We start from the raw sequence: 21,977 nt of genomic DNA, 5'->3' as shown, positions 1-21,977 counted from the left end.
CGCTCTATTACTACATCTAGCCCATCTGTGTTTCTGCATTGTTTAGTCAAGAAGCGCCCTGCGCTTTATAACTGCATCTAGCCCATCTGTGTTTCTGCATTGTTTAGTCAAGAAGTGCCCTGCGCTTTATAACTGCATCTTCTAGCCCATCTGTGTTTTGGCATTGTTTAGTCAAGAAGTGCCCTGCGCTTTATAACTGCATCTAGCCCATCTATGTTTTTGCATTGCTTAGTTAAGAAGTGCCCTGCGCTTTGTTACTACATCTAGCCCATCTGTGTTTCTGCATTGTTTAGTCAAGAAGTGTCCTGCGCTTTATAACTGCATCTAGCTCATCTGTGTTTAGTGTTGTGCTAATTTGCAAACGCTTGCTATTCTACCCACACACCAGATGCACACATTGCATCTTACCTACCATACACAATGTTCCTCACGGGCCTTTACTCTATACTACTGAGAATCATCTCCACCTTATCAATTCCACATGCCCGCCCAGCTCACCCCTCAACCTGATCAGCCTAGGCACTACATCACCCACCCTCACAGAGCCTAGCACCACTATCATGCTTACCCTACTCTCTCCCCCCTGCCTTACGGACAGGCTGACCAGATTACGATCCAGACTTCCCAAAATACATGAGCCCAGAGCCAGGGACTCCAAAATATCCAAACTCTCAAACCGAACCTCCATTAGCACCTGCGATAACCTTACGCTAAAAAAAAAAAAACTCAAACCCCTCAACACCAGTACAACCAACAACAAAGCGCTCATCACAGCAACCACCAGCGCCCCTGCCAAAACCACTACCCCACCTATAAAAGGTGCCCTCATTAACGCTTGCTCCATAATTGCCCACGCCAGGGACATCGCTGATCTCATCTTAGCTGAAGATGTAGACTTCTTAGCCATAACAGAGTCCTGGCTCCATGCAGCCGCAGGCCCAGCCCTTTCGCTAGCCATCCCTATTGATTACACCATCATCCGAGCGGACAGAACTGAAGCTAGAGGCGGAGGTTTGGCCATCATTGCCAAGACTCACCTTAACATCAGACTTAACTCCGCTACACACCTCCCATCATGCGAATCACTTACAGCCAAGCTACCCACTGCCAACTCCCAAACAATATCCATTCACCTACTATACAGACCGCCTGCACCCCTGGGATCCTTCGAGGAAGACCTCAGTGCCATCCTTACCGACAACCTAAAAAACTCCTCACAATGCTCCTCTTAGGAGACTTCAACTTAGGTTACAAAGACCCCAAAGACAACCAAGCCTCCCTCATCAGTAACACCATGTCTGAACTAGGCTTCACACAAAAAGTATCCAGCCCCACCTATAACAAAGGGAGAACCCTTGACTGGATAGCAGACTACAACTGTGCCATGTCAATCACTAATAACACTCCCCAATCCTGGACTGACCACCATCTCCTTTCCTTCTCACTCGAGGCCTCAAGCCCCAAAACCAACTTGGCACTAGCTGCAGCCATCCCCACGAGAAGCAAAAAAAACATTACAATGGAAAAATTGATCCCGCTCATTCTTCCTACGCTCAGCCAACTCCAAGACTCTAATCCCTATGACCTCGTAGAAGGCTATAACAACACCATGCGCAGAGCCTTAGACGCCATTGCACCACTTAAACTCAGAAAATGCAAACCCAAAAAGCACCTCAACCAATGGTTCTCCAGCCATCTTAAAACCCTTAGATGATTGGAAAAGCGCAAACTGGAACAAGTCTGGAGACAATCTCCGACAGACCATAACAAACTACTGCTCAACAAAATAACAGCCAACTATAAAAAAGAAATCATAGCGGCCAAACAAGATTCCTATAACCAGAGAATCTCACAATCCAATTCCAGCACCAAAGAATTATTTACTATCCTGAAAGAATTGGAAACACTGGTGATAATTCCAGATACTTGCGATAAGAACAAACAATGGTGCACCAGCGTCCAAAATGCAATAAACAACAAAGTCACCGGCCTTCAAACCAAAATTAAAAACAAGAAAGACTCCCTCACCAAACTCACCAACCCCTTCAACGCCCACGCGAGCCCTCCACCCTCACACCACACACTCATCACTGCTCACTTCAGCTTTTACAAAGTCTCTACTCCCGAAGTAGAAAAAATCATTCTCGGCCTTAAACCATCCAACTGCAAAGGCGACCTCTGCCCCCCAAATCATTAAAGATGCGGCAAGAGTCCTTTCGCCATTCATCACCAGGCTCATCAATGCCTCATTCTCCTCAGGAACAGTCCCCAGTAACCTCAAAGAGTCTTGGGTCCTCCCTCTCCTCAAAAAACCCTCCCTCGACCCGTCCATCCCGATCAACTACAGACCGATTACCACCGTCCCATTCCTGCTCAAAATACTAGACAAGACAACATACCAACAAATCCAAAAATATCTTGAAACAAACCACCTCCTACGCATAAGACAATCAGGCTTCAGACCCCAACATGGGACTGAAACCACCCTGATAGACCTGAAAGCCCAAATAGATGCCCTTAGAGGCAACGGGAAAACTGCATTACTACTCTTGCTAGACCTCTCCGCGGCGTTTGACCTAGTTGACCATAAAATCCTATGCAATCATTTAGACTCAGCTGCCCACTTCTCCCAAGAAGCCATCAGCTGGATTGAGTCATTCCTCAACAACAGATCTATGCGTGCCTTCTCCTCCTCTGCCGCCGCCGAACCCATCCCCATCACGTGTGGAGTCCCACAGGGCTCTTGCGTCTCCCCCACTCTGTACAACGTGTTCACGAAGCCCCTGTTTGACGATCTAGATGGCCTGGGTATCACCTACACCAACTACGCCGATGATACACAGATCCTCATCCCGTTGATGGGAGATTACAACCAGGATTTGGCCTTGGTGAACAAGGTGTATCTCATCATCCAGGGATGGATGGCTTCGCATAGTCTATGCCTGAATGATGACAAAACTGAACTCATCATCCTTGGTTCCACCTCCAATCTAACCAAACTCGACCACAATTACGCTAACTTCATCATAGATGGGAACCTAATCAAGGTTTCCAAAGAAGTGAAAACTCTAAGAATATACCTCGACTCCTCCCTAACCTTCCACAAACAGGTTAGCTGGATGGCATCCTCCATGGCATACACATGTAAGCTTATAAGAGCAGCCAAACCCTTCCTTTCCACCCAGAGTTGCATTACACTAGCCAGAGCCCTGGTATTATCCAAACTGGACTATTGTAATGCCCTCTACATAGGAGCCAGCAAGCAAATCACCAACAAAATTCAGACGCTTCAAAACAACGCTCTTAGGGCTGCGCTCAACATTCCCAGGAGGGAACACATTTCCAATATCAGGAAATCCCATAACTGGCTCAGCACAACAGACAAAATCCTGCTTAAAGTAGCATCGCTCACCCACAAATGCCTGAACAACGATGCCCCACGCTACCTGGCAGACAGAATACGCAAACACACCCCCAACAGACCCACCAGAACCTCCAACGCCAACCTGCTCACTGTCCCCAGGTTCAAACGCACCAAAATGGGCGGCAACACCTTCCAGGTGAAAGCACCTCAACACTGGAACTCCTTACCACCATCTCTCAGAACACCCCAACCTTACTCACATTTTAGACGCAACTACATTCATTGGATAAAGAACACAAACCATTAACACCTCTAACACCACACGGCTGCTTTCCGCTTTGTATGCTTATATGTAAATTTGTAAAATATATGTGATATATGTAACTCTTTAATTATATGTACTGCATTATCTCCTTCCTGCCAAACTGTATTCATGTCCTCATTGTCTCACTATATTTATGTAATGCAATGTATAAGCAACCTGTAACCAAGCTTTGAATAACCATGCTGCTCATGCGCCCTCATACCCTCGGGTCTGGTGCGCAATACAAATCAATAAACTAAACTAAACTAAACTAAACTGTCTTTTGGCGGGTTTCTGCTCAGAAGCCCTCCTCAAGGCCCCTCGGTGTCTAGGTGGGCTGAATTTGAGGGAGGGGTGTAGTCACCCCAGGGACAGGGTATCCTAGGAAACCCAAGTCGCACTTTGTCATGATTGGCCAGGGTAGTTGTCCGGGCTGGACAACCCCCCTGCTGGATGATTGACAGCCAGGCTTTGTGAATGGGGGTTTTTCGCATAAAAGGCAGGTCTCTTGGGCTAGAAGTCAGAGAGTCGCCACTGGAACTACAAGGAACCGAAGAGAAGCAGAGAGAATGACGGCTGCTGCAACTACCCTGTCCCTGTGAAGACCAGCTGCACTCCTGAGCTATCTTCCCTTCAACGACTTAGAGAAGATCCAGTCCGGAGTCTTCTTCCCTTGAGCTTGGTGGGGATAACCAGCTCATCTTCCACAGCCAGAGGATCCTCTTCCTTGGTCGAAATCGCTGCACGCTGATGTAGTGGTCCGGATAGCCATCTGAAGAGCCTCTCCTGTTTTTAAGAAGCACACCTTTTATTCCTTGTCGCTACTGCCGGCCTCATCCTTGTGTGGTGCGGACCCCTCATCATCCTTCTTCACGCTGAAGTTGCAGGAAAGCGTGGGTCAAAATGGTACTCAGTCGAGGGAGGTCTGGTTCATACAGCTTTGGGACAACTACCATGAAGCAACACCTAAAGTCATTCCACACTGGGGCCATTCGCAAGGTTGTACCTTGCGAGGAGCGTAGTAGGTTGATTTCCTCTACTTCATCCTCCGTTTCTGATCCTGTCACCACAAGGAACACCTATGTGGGACAGCGTCTTCCTCAAGCTGCCTCACAGGCCATACATAATGCTGATGCCCCTTACCTTTTGAGGGTCACAGTTGTGTGTATGTACTGCAACGCAGTACTCTGCAGGGGGGAGAGTCTTGGAAGTGCTTTCGAGACTGCGGTAACGGAGCACCAGAAGACCTGCTACCTACCTAAGTAAGCCCCACCCTACATATTCCTCTCTCCACCTGCCATTTCTTATCCCCATGGTTGGTCCCCTTCATTACGCTCCTTTCCCCTCCTCTCCTTGTGTGTTGTGTGCCGCCTTTCACAGTTTAAAAATAGAAGTGGCAAATAAACAGTGCAGGGCCCTGTGCATTTTTTAGAAGTCCGCGGACAGTTCTAGGACATATAAAGTTTTAGGGTGCTGCCCTAGCAAAACCAATCCACTTTTCTCCTGGAGGAAGTGGTGGCTCTGATAAGAGCCTTTGGGTGGTGTTTTTGTGTGTTTTAAACACTTGACATCATCGACATCTACTACAAAACAGATGGCTGTAATTCCAAAAAAGGTTGCAATGCATTTTGTACATTTCTCAAATAAATCTGATTGCCAGCATAAGTAAGATGGACTCCATCTCTGCGAAAAATGTATGTCCTACGAAACATAATATTTTCATTGTGAAAAAAGGTCATGCCAACATCTCTAAGAAAGGCACAAGCACCCTTTTTGACATTTCTCCTCTCTTTCTCCATTTGTAGACCAAATGGAGAAGAACGCAGCCACATTTGTCTTTGCGCAATACGAGAAAAAATTACTTGGGAATTTGGAAACATGTCCATGACCTTCCCAAGTCCTTCTTTCATTGCAAATTGCAAAGAAATTCCAGACACATGTCCTAAAAATTCCCTCTACAATGAATTATAATTATGTCTGGATGATGCTCTGTCTCTAAAGTAGCACCAAGAGATACCAAGTCCAGCAACTTCATTCCACGCATGCCAGTGCACTTCCACATGAGGGTATCCAAGATCTGCAGCTACTCCACAGCGTTCTGCATGCACCTCCAACCAATGTATCCATGAGTCTCCCAAAATCCAGATAATGTTTTCGGAAACACACAGCCATAGCTATCTGTTCTTCTCTCAGGAAAAAGACGTTCTGGCAAACTCTCTCCTTACACACCACACCCATTAAACTTTATTGACCAATCCCTAGCTCTGCTCATTCTTATTTACATGCCTCTCTGCCCCAAAAAACCAGTATGTGATACACGCTGTCCGCGGACTACCGTCATGTCCGTGGACATATCAAAAACCTGAGCGTGGTGAATGTAAAATAAAATAGTTTACCCAATTTCCCCTTTGACGTTGGCTCTGGAAAGAGACTTTTTTTGGTTTATCTTGCAGATGCTTGACAGACACCTGTTATTTTGTATTTTGTTTTGTTTTTTTTCTTCTTACTTTACTACTAAAAGATTCACATAACCTTCTCCAAAGCAACCCTTATATTCCAAAACAGCATAGCATTTCCCAGAAAAGATAAGGAAATGCCATCTTCTTTAAAATGAACAGCATTACTGGAATCAATATTCTCATTATTACAGAAAAACTTACAAGCTCTAAGCATGAAAGCACACATACCTCAGTTGATTGCACACCTACTAATGCTTTGCTGAACATAAAAAACAGAACTATTGTCCCATATTGCCCTAGGTAGCAATCCAGAAAAAATTACTTTGGCATTTGGAAGGATGTTCATTACTGCCGAACCAAGTGTTCCAAATCTGCCAGCAAAGTAGGGGCACTGACATAGCCCAAATAGAAAGCACCATAGTGCAAAACTACCAGATGTGGCTGTTCATCCTGCCCATATCTTCACAAACTTGTACAATTCCCTGTACATTGCAATCAGGCACAGTGCTCCACATCACCTCCACTCCTTTAACATCGAAATTGTTTGCCACATGCCTGCATTGAGCATACTGCTGTAAACCATGCAAAAGCATATCTCCAAGCACCAACAACCTGACTTTCTCCACCTCTGCCATCTTCACTACAGATAGTCTCTTTCAACACAAATCCACAACATCAACATCTGATTGGCTGATCCCTACAGTCCCCTTTCCATGCTGGATTTGCTGGAAAAGCCCGGATGTGGCACACCCAGCCCGCAGAGAGCCGCAGTGTCTGCAGAGCAGGCAACTCTTAGCGAGCCCTTCTACCCTTTCCACATCACTCTTAATACCATTCCGTCAGTGGGTACAGCTAATCAGTCACACAACCATCCACAAATCACATCCAAGACCTCTACATCTAACTCCATCATCAGAGTTCTGCACTTCAAATGTACTGTTGATAACTCTGAGTACAAGTGTCATATCATTGGAAAGCACCTATTACAAAAACTACTCTACAAGTCTCCAGGATTTCTACTTACAACTGCATGCATAGCCACATGCATGAATACAAACTATAGGTATGCACATTTTATTCACAGTGCATGTACAGCTCTTATGAGTAAAGCCACTAAACCTGCATAACTTATAAAAATGAATTTATCGCATTTTTTTCCATCTACTTTAATCAACTGTCACTTCCAAACCTGTCTGCTATCTACAACACAGCTTTAAAAAGCCAAGTGAATTTCATATACTTAAAATTCTACTCATTTGCAAACCATGTTGAACTAACATATTGTAAATAAAATATAAAGGCTGCACATAGTCAAATTAAATGCATGCATACACTATGTTCAGATATCAAACAAGAATACTACTACAAAAACATAAAAATTCAATGTCTAAATTAACATCAGTGCTATAAACACACACAATTACTAAATTCTTTCTTTTACAATTGCAGTGAAGACCACGCTCCTGAAAATTAGCCGCATCTGAACTACAAACAACATATCCGAAGAAACCTGCTCATTCCACAAAAAAAGAGTAAGTACAATACTACCTTAATATTCTTACTGTTACTCAAACACACTTTGTAGTTCATTCATGTAATTTGCGCACCAAAAAGAACAGAGATTTCTCAACCATTTTCCCCACAAATCCCCATTTATTAAACATGGATTAGCAGGCAAAATGGCACACAAATCCCCGTTTCTTGGAACACAAATAACACAACTCAACCCATAGAATGTTAGTATTACAAAACAAAGAACTGTTTTAATTCTATACCATTAGATTTACTATTAGTGCTTCTCCTCACCACTAGCTCAGTTTCTACTGTCATCTGAACCACAATATAGTAACACACAAATAGAAGAATAGCCTTCCCAACTAATTGTAGCTGCCCAATGCACAATCACACACCACCACATACATCTTTACCATCATACTCAGACACTCATGCACACAGCACACATACATTGCAGTACGGCCCAACCCATACCTTCTTTTTTTTTCAACAGACCCCAAAGAATGCCTACCAAAAAGCAAGTCCGTAGAAAGCATCGCAGAAATAGAGCAAATGAAAATAAAAGTGTCCAAAATAAGCATCCATCTCTAGCAGAGTTTGTACAAAAAGTTCAAACAAAACAGCTAATACAGTCATTTAGCAACACAAAACAAGCTTCCAGTACAGAAACTTTGCCTCCTCTATCAAAATGTAAAACGAAACAGAAAATGATTAAAAAGAATTCAGCTACCACTACTGCTAAAACTGCTCCTATAAATATTGATATATTAGCAAGTAACCATACCAAAAAAAGTATTTTAGTAAAAATGTTCCAGGGTCCTTCAAAATCCTATAAAAACAGGAGACAAATCATGCACAAGACTTAAATCCTACCGTAGAAAATTAATTTTAGAAGCTTTGATACACAGTGCAATCCTTCTCAAAAGAAAGTTATTTATTTTAGTGTTAAACAGACCACTAACAAAACTAACTACTAAATTACAAAAAAGGCTTCTCAATAAACAGAATGGCAAAACAAATAACTTCTTAAATATCTGTGGAGGTGAGTGGAGTCACACCACGATTACAGAACCATATTGTAATGAAGAAGCATACGAACAAAACCAAACAAACACAATTGCCATACATAGCAGTGGACAAGGTTATGGAAAACGTAATAATACCATAATGCAACAAGAAATACTGCTTACCAAAATATCCCCAGAAAACTCAGAATTACCTCTCAATTTGACTGAACCAGAACATCCAGTATACAAATGGCCATGCACGTCAATGTGTAACATTCCCACAAAATCTACAAATCTTTACAGCAGTTCCTCAATCAGTATGTGAAAGGCAAAGACAAAATCAAAATGAAACTGCTGCAAAATACGGATACCTGCCCAGTGTGCAAATACACAGGACTACAAGGACCTTCATAGGCCTGCATTTTAGGACCTATTTGCAAAAGCACCTTCCATCATATCAAAATGATATCAACACATCATTCAACTATAATAAATCTAGTCTATAAACTGTACTATGCTAAAAGTCCTGCTTTAGCATTAGCCAAAGTAACTAACAATCTTCTACATGGTACAGCCAATGACCTACTCAAAGAAATCGACCATATCCTGAAAAAATATTTTGGAAGTGAAAGCCACTTACAAAATGCAATAGCTTTACAACAGACTAGCAACAATTTTTAAAAGTACATCCGCTGAAGTACCAATCCATGTGTGTGTGTGTTGCCACAGAACTTTTTATAAAAGTAACACAAAAACTATAGACGTAACATACAAAAGGCAATGAAGATTCCAAATGGTTTGAATTAGCTCGCTACCTTATAGCAGAAAACAAATACGAAATAACTGACCCCTTAATAATTTGCAGTTACTGCACTACAAAACTTGACAACAATCAAACTCCTTCACGTGCTATGAAAAATAACTTGGAATTATTGCCAATACCAAAACCCCTCCAACAACTCAATTTATATGAAAGCATCATAATTCAAACAGTGCACCCATTTCAAGCAATAATACGCCTTCAACCAAAAACAGCTAAATTACCTCCCTCTGAATTGGTGAAAGGAATTTGTGGCAAAGTAGTTTATTTACCATTAGATCGAAAAGAAAATGTGCACACTCTGGGAGTGCAACGTCCAATAGAGCAATATTTAATTGTCTTAGTAAATGGTTTACCTACAAAAGACAAAATAAATTGGCAACAACTCGTAGATTTACATAAAGTTAGACAAGCCTTGCAATATCTAAAAGACAATAATGAAAGACAAACAAGAAATAAATATTGAAGAAAACTTAACGGAAACAACTGAAATAATGCAAGAGTCACCAGGAACTGGTCAATTTGAACTTCTAGATCCTGCTACAGTATCCAATATTTTAGACCATTATACAATTCATCCATTACACTCTAATTACACCATAGATGATGCACTAGAAATGTACCAAATGTGACAAACCAAAGGATCACCAATCAGCATATGGGAAAAAAGTATAGAAGCACATGCTTTTCCTCTACTCTTTCCTACTGGCAAAGGTGGAAGGTACGATGATAGACCTATTGAGATAACAGCATCAGAATACCACTCTTTACGAATGTATTCTGATCCCAAAGTTAGACAAAATGTGGAATACATATTCCACCTACTCTTTGAAAGTGAACTAGCAACTCTAAGTTACGGAGTTGCACACACTTTGAAATCAGAAACCCACTTTCCAAATATGTCCACTAAGCAATTAAGCAATTAACAATTTCAAAGACACAAATGTGGCAAATATTGTCATTGCAAATACAAAAACAAAGGGCAATACACCAAATGCCGTTTTGGTTTCCCTAGAGCAGTTAGAGAAACAGGTGAAGTGAACCACTTCATGTCTTCAGTTAGACATAGTGTTAAAGGTAAATCACTTAAGAATTACATAAAAAGAACAGAAGAAGCAACATAATAGTAATGATTACAATGCAATCAGTGCCCTCTTATGGAATGCAAACATAGATGAGCAGTACATTGCAGACAATTCCACTGAAGTTACACGATATCTTACAGCCTACTTAACAAAAGCAGAAAAAACAGAGGTATCATCGGACAAAATACTATCTCAAAAATTGTACATCTTAGGCATAAACATGTTCTCTCATAGATAATGTGGCTCCTATGAAGCTGCAGATCGTTTAACCAGTACTGCTTTGTATGGAAAATCTGAAAATATACTAAGGCTAAGTCTTGGTCCTGCTAAATCTAGAAAAAGAAACAATAAACAATAGCCAAAAATGATCCCAACAGCTAAGACATTTTGAAAAACAATTTACTACACACATACTACCCAAACAGATGTACCACTTTGGAAACCATGTGTCTTACCACATAGCCCAAAACTTCACATACAAAAATAATATAAACCAGATAAAATAAAGGTAGATATAGAGTGGCACATTGTGAAGGCAGCTTAGTGAAACTTACCAAACATAGCTTAATTAATTATATCAAATTGTAATTAAAAACTCTGCAACATAAAGAACTATATTACATGTCCCTACTACAACTTTTTAAACCATGGAGAAAAGAAGAAGAGATACTAGACAACTATGACTCCTATGAAGGCGCTTTCAGAGCAAATGAAAGCACTACCACCGATGTAAACTTTACACAGTACAAAACAATGTTGCACAATGAACAGCAACACGAAGAAGAACTCCAGGCCCAACTGTAACAGGAAGCCAAGAACCACTGGGACAGCCACTAATAGCAAATGAGGCAGAATTAGCTATGACAGAAGTAGAGAACGGCATGTGTCACTATGAGGAAGATACAGAAGACTTAACTGTACTACAATCAAAATAGAACAAAGAGCAGCGTACCATTTTTCAAAAAGTAAGAAGTAACAAAACAAATTGCAGATGGTGTGCTACATGAAAATAAAGAATGTACCTGCCAAAATTACAAACCTCTACTACTTTGAACTAATTACAAGGCTATGGCCTTCGGCCAAGCACCCAAGTCTCTAGGCCCTGCCCACAACCACCGCAGCATATCACACCCATAGATCACACCCACAGAATCAAACATTTTAACTATGCCATATGGGCATTTTTATGTCTGCGGACATTGCGCGTGTCCTTAGAACAGTTTCAACTTGCCTGCGGACAGCACAGACGGGAATAGTGTCCTTAGGACACCCCTCATTTTGACTAATTACAGACATCCCGGACAGTGCGGGCATGGCAAACACATCAGGGGCACCTGCCACCTGCCACCTAAACAAATACAGTATTTGACCCATCTCCTACTCCCCAAACCTCCCCAAGCACTCTTGCACAACAAAACTCTCCCCAAAATTGCATTTAGCCTCTGTTCGCCACTGCGTAATCAGCGGATCCAAGATGGCGGACGCATTAGAACAATCTGACGCACTTCACACTCTTCACCATCCAATCAGCGAACAGGTCACATGATATCACTAATTTTTTTAGACCTACTTTTTGATTGTTGTCTACTGGACGGATTTTCACCAAATTTACAAAAGCACACTTTCGGGACCAAGCCGCTACTCCTGCCACAAATTTGGTGAAAATCCATCCAGCGGTTTGGGCTGTAGGTGTGCACCACGTTTGTTCTCCATTCAGTCTATGGGGGAAAATAATTTTTGGGACCCCCCCTATAACTTTGCCCCCCGGACCAAGCCTAACGAAACTTTGCAAAGAAATTCAGAGTGGGCCATATACATTTTTTGCAAAGTTTAGTGAGGATTTGTCCAGAGAGAGAGAGAGAGAGCAAAGTTATAAGCCACCCAAAAAGTGTTCTTCCTATGGGATTAGCAACTTAACCATATATATATATATACAGAAATTAGATACATGACTGCCGTAATTAATACCTGACTTTAAGGAGGATATAACAGATTACCATTTCAGCACGCAATGCCTCTGTCCGCATCCTGATATTTTCCCTGAGAATGTGACTGAACCCCATAAACCATTTCAAACCTCTGCCCTTAGGCGACCCTTGCACTGGGTTTATTACTTGGCCACAATAGCACCAAGTAGTAAACCCATAAACTGGTAGCCCTTTATTTTGACCCGGCTGCAACTGACGATCTGATGTTATAGCAGCTGTCCGAATGTAGTTAGCTGTCTTCCCTCATCCTTCGACCTCAATCAAACAACTTCACAGGTCACACATAGTTTAGCTCACTCACACAGGTTTATGCTGCCTACAGAAACCTTAACTATGAGGGACCTGCGGTATAAAGCCTTCCTATGTATTCACCATGTATCCCATGTTCCCCAACTGTCCCAAAAGACATTTCCCTGAAAATCCCCATGTATATATGTCTGTGCATGTATTTTCAAGACTCCCGCGTCACTTCACAGCAGCTTCCCCATCCGCAAATCTCCTTTCTCACGGGCGCATATAAAGGTCTTTGATTCCCATCTTTAAGCGCTACATGGCACACCACACAACTGCATTCTGTTTGCACTGTATCTGCAGAGTTATCATTGTTTTGCTACGGGTGTACAAATCTAAAAGATATCAAATATACACAAAATACCACTAATAGTAACACTCATCTCATTCTTATTAATGAAACTGTATACATATTAAAACGCAACATTGCGGTAACATCGCGTCTACCACAGTCACCAATATGGCACGTGCAACGCAAACCCTTCTTTCCCATTGAAATAATTAGGGACCACCCCAACAGTTGCTCTGTTGTATTCCCTCTACACCCATATGTGCCATGCAACCTCCACCCTAAATTCCTAGTACTAACCTGGTCCTGTTATCAATTATTTTCTAACCTAAACTACTTGCTAGCAAAACAAAACCAGAGTTCTGAGGTATCACACAGACCTTTTCAAACACCAACTGCAAAGTGTTTCAAGTTTGAACTCTCCTGGCTTTATATGGAGGTGGGTTCAAACTTTGTCAAAACTGTTTACTCACATCTTGAATACAACTTGATAATGCCAGTAGGTGTTAGCCGGCCCCTGCATTTTAAGGCCCTGTATAGAAGGCCACTGTCTGTGCCTCTCTGAGCATGGAGGAGCACAGCACGACCGACTATCGCAGACAACTCTCCCTGAGGCTTGAAAACTCCACTCACTGGGTAAACTGTCAAGAGGCAGGGCATTCTTTCACCCCCTTGTTCCTTAATCCACCCCTCAATGCCTGTATCCTGTTATATATACCCCTAAAGCTCGCCATCCTCCGACATTTTAACTTCACCACCTCGCACCACATATCACCAGTGTATATAGAGGGAGTAACGCTCACCCACCACCTAAAGACTGTTCCACTTAACTGAACTGACCTTAGCTGAACTCATCATTATGCTCTGAAAATAATGTTTTGTTCATTTCAGCCATTTGCAGCCACGCGCTCCTACTATGTTAAGAACAGCATATTCTGACGGTTTCAGCCCCACGCAAACTGAGGCGAGGCTATGCCAGTATGTGCAACCTATTTTGATCTGTATGCTAATGGTTTCCACCCCCTGCAATATGAGGCAAGGCTATGTCAGTATATGTAACCTATTTTGACTTGTATGCTAACGGTTTCAGCCCTGTAACCTGAGGCGATGCTGCGCCAGCATAAGTAACCCATCTCGACTTGTATTCTAAGGATTTCAGGCCCCCAAAATATGAGGCGAGGCTTGATCAGTATATGTAACCTATTTTGACCTGTATGTTAGCGGTTACAGCCCCCGTAACATGAGGCGAGGCTACATCAGTATATGAGTGTATGTAAAATAAGTAACAACCCAATGTTACCAACTCGTTAAGTAAAAGCACCCAAACGCCTAAGGGCTAGGTGAGCTATATAAATGTCAAAATATATAAATAATTAAATGAAATAATAGGAACTTATTCAAACTGGTTTGTATCTGAGGGTTTGGAATTCTGCTTCCACTGTTTTGTCCATGCCCACCCTGAGGTACATTTATTTTCATAATTTTAAAGAATTAAAGTATCTGAACATGTTTGTAAATTGATGCATACATTAGCACTGTAGGGATGATTAATTGGAATTGGGTTAAGACATGTACATGAACAGCACTGATTGTTTTCTTATTTTAATTAAGTGACATGGTTCCTCTCTCTTTGCTTTCATTCTATCTATCTTTCCCTGTTTGCTCTTTCTATGTTCACCATCTCCATCTTTCCCTCCATCTCTTTGCTCTTCCTCTTTCACTCACAGTGTCTCTGTCCCTTTCTATGTGAGAGAGAACTATGTAGTCAGATATGTTTATGCTAGAGCCACTGAAGCCTTAGTTGACATTTGGTAAACAGAGAACAAATCATTGGCAATGCCAATAGTTTGGGATTTTGTGTAGGCATAGAAAAGGCATATGCCAGGTAAAGCTGTAGTGGTTTTAACTGCCCATTGATGGTAACAGGTGCAAAATAGTGCAGCATCTAATTGCAGTGCCGGGAAAATGCCTAATACTTATACACAAGCCAAAACACTTGGCTTTGCCAATGCATGATTAACAGGGCTTCAGTGAAGAACATGCAGAGTACTGTGAGGGTGTAGGAGTACAAGTCAGACACAAGGGTGGCATGTTAATGGTAAAGACTTTTATTAATAACAAAAATAAGGTGGCAGTTGGAGGAAATCCTAACTAACCCTACCTATAAGAGGGTTTTCGCTGCCTCAACCAAATTAGCTATTGAAACGGTCTGTGCCAGAATGTCCAAAGTAAAATTCATCATCCTGTGTCAAATCTTAACATATCCCTCAGAAGCTAAACGTAATATAAGGTGAAAAGGAAAATGTCTCTTAGCTGTCCACCTGCAGATCAACTTTTTAGTTCAAAACCGAAAGTTCCAAAAAGGTGTACAAAAACAAACAAAAGTTCCACAACACTCACAGGGTTGATTCCCTTTCCCCAGAGACTTTCCAACTTTATTCAATATGGCTTCTGTGCCTTGTAGTTAAAAACAAAATTTCCACAAGATTCAAGGGGTTATTTCCCTTTCCCCAGAGTCTTTCCTATAGTCAAGATACATCCTCATGTTCACTTGGTGGACCTGGCTTCCAGGCCCTGCGATAAGGAAGGATGGGCGGACACCTTTTCCAAGCTGTCTTATGGTTCCCACACCCTTTGCAACGAGAACTGGTTCCTGGTACTGCGACACATAAGAACAGCTTGGTTCTCTCTCACAAGCTGTGCTGAGTTTCCTTGACCTTTTCTGAGCAGACTCGACTTCCAGGTACTTCAAAGACAATGAATAGCATGGTAGTCTCTCCCAAGCAATGCTGAAGGTCCCTGACCCTTTCTCAGTACACCCTCCTTGGTGCACTATCCTGCTAGGTAGGGTACTTAACTATCTCATTCTCACTGTCTTCTCTCTCTGACCTCACTTCCACTCACAGGTTTTTACTCTCCTGCAAAGGTCTCTCAGTGTCACTTGTGTAAGTAAGTTTTGTATTTTTTCTTTATCACTGCTCGGTGTGCACTTCCAGAGCTTGGGTCCCAGAACCCCTTCACTTGGTTAAAGTCCAAGTTTTCTTTATTGGATTTATCTCTCCACCATAGCCTTGGTTTAATCTCCTGCCAAGGTCTGTGAGTGTCACTAGTATATGGAAAGTTTGTATTTCTTCTTACTACTGCTCGGGATGTCCTTTCCCAATATGGGTACCTGACCCCCTTCACTTGGCTACTTTGTCCTGGTGAAGATACCTTATGTGCTTCGCTTCGGGTCTCATGCCCTTTTGGGTCCCCCAACCCTGTCATTACCCTGGCTTCTCAGTCGATAATGGGTTACCTGATCAGCACGGCTCATCTTCGCGGTGAAGCTCAGGGTAAATGTAGCATACCCAACTGTCTAAACTAAACAACAGGAACGGAAAATAGGACAATAATGGCAAACATAAAATCCTTGCTTCAAGGGGGTATTCATGAAAAGTGGGGTAATATATTGGCATTCTGACCACGGAACTCAGCCCCTCTTTGATACTGGGGTCCTGCACCCAGGTGTCTTCCCTTGATGGTTTAATCTACTTTTTTATGTTCCCCCATATCTCATGACACTGATTTACATGTTTACATGTTGTAGTAGTATACAGATTAAGTCTATGGCGGGTGTTCTGGAATGGTCAGTATGAGGAGGTCAGATGGGCATCAGCATGAATGAGAGTGAGGGGTTGGGTACTGGTGGTCCGTGACCTGGCAGGGTGGTGATTGAAAGGGGCATGGGCAGTTTTGTGGAGGTGGATGGGCACTTGTTTAGAGGCCTGCTTTGATCTCACGCTCTGCAAAGAGCATAATCTGGGGCAGCAATGCTACGCAATTGCAACAATAAATTATTGGACTTCTGTGAGGGCAAGGCTCACGCGGAGGTGGCAGGGGAGAGGATGTCTCGGTGGCTTGGGATTTCTGTGCGAGGCGCTGGGGATGGGTAGAGCTGGGTTTTGCAGAGGGGTGATTATTGAGCCTAGAAAAAGATGGTGTCTGTTCTAACACAAAATGGTGTCTATTGGCGGAGCTGTGGGTTAGGATATGCAGGAAAATGTCTATGTTACATCATAAGGCAAAATGCCGTGGAGGCCTCGCCCCCTTGGCTTACACGTGATCTATTCACTATGTTAATGGTGAGGGGGAGTGGGTTTGGACCACCTCATTTCCAACATTCCCCCCTTTTGTTACTCCTAAAGTAACAAATACCCTCCCCCAGTATGTGTATGTTCCTCAGCCCTTTTTACCGCTTCATCCCAGGTGGGGGTACGATACCTCCTTATAATTCTCAAGATCTTGGGGCTGTTTGATAGTAGTGTGGTAATAGTTGTCTACCTCATCCTGTATTTCGGCTCATCATTCTTTACAGTTTGCACTTGGGCTTCCCTAGTATCATCAGGTACCTTATTATTTGCATTTCTGTTGCTGATTGTCACCATCATCATCACACTGTTTGGCACTGCTTTTGTGCAACACCTGAGTCCTAGATGGCACACACAGAAAATCAGCAGGAAGAACACAATGATGGGCATCAGGATCTTCATAATTGTTCCAAGCCACGAGGGTACACAGCTGAACGCCATGCTGAACCAGATGTGATTCTGTATTCCTCCTTCTTTTCTCATTTTCACACCCAGTTCATGTATGGCTGCAATCAGATGTGACAATGTCTCATTTTCAGTATCTGAAGAAGGTACAAATGTGCAACATGAACCCCCGATTTCCTTGCAAAAACCACCCTCCATAGCAGTTAAGAGGTCCTGCACTACCCGGTTCTGCATTGTCATGAGTCGAAGTGCTCGTAGTTCCACCTTGATGGCGTTGAACCCTTCTTCAGTATCATTCGCCAGTAGGATGAGCACCCAGCAAATGATCTGGAGCCATTTTGCATTTGTTCTTGTCTGGATGCTGGGCACAAGTTATGCAAAAAATCTCTCTGCTGAACTGAAGAGTTTCTTCTTTTGGGACAGGTGATCTTACTGTTTTTCCACTGGAAATATTTGAAAGATGGGCTTTGTGCTTCAATTGGTGGGGGTGCCCTTTGTTGCTCTTTAGGCACCACTTCCCCCTTGACATGCTCTTCAGGTATCACCAGCAGTGCAGAGTGCAGTGTTGCAAGTGTTTGTGAGATGGAGATGAGTATGAGAAAGAAGTAAAAGAGTGAGAGAGAAAGAGACAATAAAAGCACTACATTATATATTTACATCATTTTTTACATGTTTCTGTGTCTTTTCACTCTTATTATTTACAATTGACCTTGTAATACTTTTAAGTTCAGTATCCCTTTATGGTACTGCAACATTTGTTTGATTGCTATCTGGTGTTTCAGGTGCTACGCTGTTGTGTGCTTTCCTTATATCTGAGAGAGGTTTCCCGTACCAAAGCCCCTTTACATTTACCGCCAGGGGTGTACAGTATATCACCTTGTAAGGTCCATGGAATCTCGTGAGTTCCACTTCGTGACAAAGCTCCACACATAAACCAATTCACCAGGGATTAAGGGTTTACAGGGCTGTCTGCCGCTGCAGTTGTGGTGTCAGTTTCACTTTCTCTGGTAAATGGCAGTGCAATTTGTTTTGCAATGCAGCGTACTGCTCGCGTCAGCTCGGTGAGGTATTCTTTGAATTCTTCCCCCATGACAGCTGCTGTCCTGTGTGCATCATTCTCCTTACTGGTGACAGAAGCGTTTGCATGTGTTGACCAGTTACTATTGCGTGGGGAGACAGGTGGTGGTACCCAGGGTCGCCCTGCTCCCTTATGGATAAGGGGCATTTGTAACTTTGATTTTACCTTTCCGCTGTTCACCTTTGTTTGTCTCCTTTTTACTAAAGCCATTCTTCCCATTCTATTCTGGAGTCTCCCTTCCCAATCCTCACTCACCCTTGTGGAGGTCCATTGCCCCTGCTGTATCCCTCCTACAGCCCCTTCTTCCACTTTGTCAAAATCACTCCAGTATTCTTCGTCCCTCACTGATGCCACGCCATATCCCAGACAATCAGTCTCCCCATCTCGCTCTACTCAGACTGCCCATACGGGTTCACTACCTACCCTAAAGACAAAGTTCCCTGACTTCCACTTGTCTTCTGGTAGGAGAATGTAACGCTCACCTGGCATCCACGGGGACGTCACTCAGCCTGTTCTGACCTCTTACGACCTCGGACCCTTCCCTGGAGTCTACTCGACTGGAGAATGGGCCTGAAACACAAGATTGGTAGAGTTTAACTCCCTATTGACTCTGTGTGCTTGAACCCCTTGTTCCCCGGGGTCCAACCCTTCCCTTTGATCCATAGCTCACCTTGTTTTCTTGGAAAGTGTGCTCTCCGTCCTGCTTTCAGCGGAGGCGCACGTTGATTGATGCAGGCTCGTTGCTGCCTAGTTACTTCACTGGCAAGAGTCCAACAGGTAAGTATAATGAGTCTTTTGAACAGTTCTCTAACTTTGTTCCTTTCCTTCCTTAGATGATGGCCGGCATCCGGGGATAGCGACGTGCTGCTGAGATGAGTAGCACTGAAGGTGAGTGAGAGCGCGATGCGACCCTTTCGTATTTGTATTGAACTGAGTTATTTTTCTGTGTCTTTTAGGTGCCGCAACGTTTTCAGCGTGGATGCCGATTATGAAGAAGAAATGCGGTGAGTAAGCGTGGTATGAGGCACCTCCAGATGTTTCCACACTAACCTGGAGTGTCTTTTCCCTCTTGCAGATGGATGAGAAGTTCTGGAGACAGAGTTCCACCAGAGCGGCTGGGATTCAGGTAAGCGTTTGAAGCTCGTACAGTCTTTAAAAATAAGCGAAGATTTGCTCAATGCTTACTAACGCTTTTTTTCTGTTCTTTTCCCTTTTCCTTAGGAAGCGGCATGCCGGGATGGGAATGACACCGCCGAAAGATGGCTGCAGAACAGAAGAAGCGATGAATGATGGGCAGAAGCGCCGCAAGGTAAGGCTGTTCCTAATCGTTTTCTTGTTCTAGCAGGAGCTGAGCGCAGAAGAAAGATGCAGGCCTACTGAAGACCGATCCGAACACGGTGAGTGTCACGCTGCAGGTGTAGAAAACATAAAGCATGTTTCTCAGCCTGGGAGTGGCTTAAATAATCTCTGGGTATCACAGGTGTCTCTGAGCTGAACCACACCCAAAAGACTAGATTACACATGCAGTTCTGGGAACCGAAATATGTTGGGGCATCCATCTTGTCCCCATCAATGCACTACAAGTCCAATCCCCAATCTTATCCTATGGGAGTGAGTGAGTCTGGTGCCACAAGCGCCAAGTCTGACTCCAAGTGGGTTTTTGGAGGGATGGAGAGGCCCTTGAGGGCCATGTAGGTGATTGTGGCCTGGCTCCAGCCTGACATCTTTGAGGGCTGGGGACATGAGGGGCAGGAATCATGACAGAGAGAGAAGCTTTTTAGTGGTCGGGCCCTCCCCCTGATGCTTGTGTTCCTTCACATATTGCTTGCAAGCAAGCTAGTTCTGTTCGAGTGGATGTTAGGGCCAATCTTGTGTACTTGGTCCGGTGGGGACAGGGGTCAGTGTGGCTAGTGCACTTCCTCCAGATAAATATGTTGGATCTCTGTACCCCTCGGCTGGCCTCGTAAGCAATGGATTTATTTTCTTTTGATCTTCCTCTCCTTTTCCCTTCTCACCCTCATCTTCCATCGTTATAATGGGTGACCCTAGACCCTTCTCCCTCTTATTTGGGGTGGGCGTTTCTTCGAACATCCTCCACAAATCTAACACTTCTCATCTGTTTTGGAGCTGTTTCCCCTTATACTTCGCCATTAGATATGTAAATAGGTGTTCCAATGTCCCCTTGTCAAAGGACCCCTCTTCCAGCCAAGCATGAGATAGTCCCTCCCCCTTTGTCTCGCTTACCCATTGACAGTGGTACTTTTTTATTTGCTCACTTTACAGAAGGAGATGCTTACAAATATGTGATAGTGGGGTGTCCATTCCCATGTCCTTAAAAAAAGACCCCTTTTCCCCTCTATGGGTACCGGATCCCCATGTCATGACCCCTGCCCCTGACCTTTGCAATCAGGCCATCTGGGCTGCACCGCGGTTCTCCATCATGGCCACAAGGGCCCCACCATGTCCCCCAAAGACTCTCTTGTAGTCAGTCCTGGTGCCTTTGGTGTCAGGCTCATATGGAAAGGCAGAGAACTGGAACTCACAATAGCATTTATACAACGTGGATGCCTCCGCATGGCTCAGTTCCAGAACTGAGCCATGCGGTCTAGCATTTAGGGTGTGGTCAGCCCTGGGGGCACCTGGGATACCTGCAGGCTATATAAGCCACACCCAAGCTAGAGAACACGCTTCTCGTTACTCTGCTGGTCGCAGCGTGACGCTCACACGGTCTATTGGAATCTTCCTCTGCATTCTGGGCCCAACACCTACAAGAACAAGAACAAGACCACCGCTAGAATTTGCTTACGTGCTTCTGTCCTCCGCTCAGAATCCTGAACATCCAGCATTTCGGCGAACGCTCGCTCCCTCTCGGAAGCCGCAACCTGGAAGAATAGAGAAGCAGCATTAGTAAGCGTTTCTTCTTCAACATTGAAAAAACAACCAAAATCTGCACGCTTACCCAAATTTAAACTTACTTTGGGTCCACGTCCATCCCGGCCATTCTACGACCTGCAAGAACTAAGAAAAGACTGATTAACACTCAGGAGTGCTAGAAAGGCAGTTCTTGCAACACTTTACTTAACGTTCTCCATCTTCTCGGCAACATACAGCCTGGAACATCTTGGCGGCCTGCAAGAAAAGGGACAACAAGCAGGTTAGCACAAGAAAGGCACATAGCACAGCGCTCCGTGCTTCCACTTACCATCTCGTGCACAGCCCCAGTAGCACAGCATCACCAATAC

Source organism: Ambystoma mexicanum, chromosome 3q (genome assembly GCF_040938575.1).
Source record: "Ambystoma mexicanum isolate Mex_15411 chromosome 3q, UKY_AmexF1_1, whole genome shotgun sequence".
Classification (NCBI taxonomy): Eukaryota; Metazoa; Chordata; class Amphibia; order Caudata; family Ambystomatidae; genus Ambystoma; species Ambystoma mexicanum.
The sequence above is the reverse complement of the archived record's forward strand: the minus strand, read 5'-3'. Positions refer to the sequence as shown.